The sequence below is a fragment of the Schistocerca cancellata genome, chromosome 3, assembly GCF_023864275.1.
Source record: "Schistocerca cancellata isolate TAMUIC-IGC-003103 chromosome 3, iqSchCanc2.1, whole genome shotgun sequence".
Classification (NCBI taxonomy): domain Eukaryota; kingdom Metazoa; phylum Arthropoda; class Insecta; order Orthoptera; family Acrididae; genus Schistocerca; species Schistocerca cancellata.
The window spans coordinates 907,472,154-907,474,161 of NC_064628.1; the positions used below are offsets into that span (position 1 = coordinate 907,472,154).

Below are 2,008 nucleotides of genomic sequence, written 5' to 3' on the forward strand. Positions count from 1 at the left end.
ACGAGGAGTACTATGAGCTTGGAAGTGAATTCCCATACCCTGTCAAGGTTCAGAGTGGAACTTTGACGATAAATATGCATTGCCCCATGTTCCCATGAAGTCCATCACAGGGCCACTGTCACGTTAGAATGTCCCAAAAATCTGGATATTGCGCAATCCGACCAGCCAGCAAAATGGAGACCCACAATAAGGCCCATTTCAGACAGTGTCAGGTGCTGATAACGTTGAAACTTCCTGGCAGATTAAAACTGTGCGCCGGACCGAGACTCGAACTCGGGACCTTTGCCTTCCGCGGGCAAGTGCTCTACCAACTGAGCTACCCAAGCAGGACTCCGTCCTCACAGCTTTACTTCTACCAGTATCTCGTCTCCTACCTTCCAAACTTTACAGAAGCTTTCATATCAGCGCACACTCCGCTGCAGAGTGAAAACCTCATTCTGGAAACATTCCCCAGGCTGTGGCTAAGCCATATCTCCGCAATATCCTTTGTGTCAGGAGTGCTAGTTCTGCAACGTTCGCAGGAGAGCTTCTGTAAACTTTGGAAGGTAGGAGACGAGATACTGGCAGAAGCAAAGCTGTGAGGAGGGGGCGTGAGTCGTGCTTGGGTAGTTCAGTTGTTAGAGCACTTGCCCGCGAAAGACAAAGGTCCCGAGTTCGAGTCTCGGTCCGGCACACAGTTTTCATCTTCCAGGAATATTCACATCAGCGCACACTCTGCTGCAGAGTGAAAATCTCATTCTGGCTGATAACGTTGTCTGACATGAGTATGCGGTATCTTCGTGTCCTTCAGAGTGATCGCTCAACATCCGATGCTCCTCACGCCCATTCTATATGAAACGTCCCCTTAGAACATTTATAGAAGACTGTGCTTAAACTGACACACAATATTTTTTAGCGCAACGCAATCTGACTTTCAGAAATCCCTACAAAGGAATGGCCCTGACTAACATTAACCTATACCTTTCACAAATCACTTAACTCACCAAAAATCTTCGTTACTCAAGCTACTGCAATACAGCGAGCGCCACTACTGCCAGCTAAATAAAAGATTCAAACTACGGAAGGCACTAACTACTGATAGGCATAGTTAGCAAATGAAAGATTTTAATAGAGAACAAACAATGTATTTACCTTAATAGCCATCAAAAGTCATAATATATACAGCAGTTCATGACATCCATTTTTACAAATTTCAAAACTCCGCCATTTCTCTCCCCACATCCACCACTGCAGGCGGCTCACCTCCAACTGCGCAACGCTACGCGCTGTTCACATCCAGCTGCCGCTGCCCAACACTACAATGGCAGACAACAATGCAAACTAGCCACAGACTGCACACAGCACAGCCAGTGATTTTCATACCGAGCGCTACGTAACGTTGCCGATAAGAAAACATAAAGAGCCTACTTACATATACGCTAGCAGGCCTGATGACAACTCTAAACATGAACAACACTAACGCCTTCTAGTGGCCGCTCTCTCTGTCAAAGGGAATTGCAACTCTTTCATTTACATACCTGCCAGCGGTCTGTACACAGGGTGATTTTTTCCACCGCGTACAGACTGTAGGTACTGATCGATGACAGGAATGAACTTACGTCCAGGAATGCATGATTTCCATGCTAGAGACCATTTATTCAATCATACTTTCTTACAGAGACTGCGGCTTAATACGCGCTGTACCATGCAGCCACAGTTGCAGAATGTGTTGAGAATGGTTTCCACGTGCCTCAACGCATGTGTGTATGTGTCGTAACATGTTTTCTCTCATAGGTTCACATCGACAAGGCTGCATCCGAACAGTGTCAAAGACAACATGAATACACTGCTCCATTGTCTCCACATCTGGAATGGGTTATGCATACTCGACACTTTTGATATGGCCCTACAACCAGAAATCGTACGGGTTGAGATTCGGTGAACGAGCGGGCCACGCAACTGCACCCCCTCGTTCGATCCATGGACCAGGCAAGACACGATTGAGATGCGTCCAGACATTAACGGCTTC

The 2,008-nt window shown here is 46.8% G+C and overlaps 1 non-coding gene across 1 annotated transcript; it reads right to left on the reverse strand.

The window, feature by feature from the left end:
• Positions 1–251: 251 nt before the first annotated feature.
• Positions 252–326, reverse strand: Trnap-cgg (transfer RNA proline (anticodon CGG)). Its single transcript has one exon. It is a non-coding gene; the product is annotated as a tRNA-Pro (tRNA).
• Between the last annotated feature and the right edge of the window lie 1,682 nt (positions 327–2,008).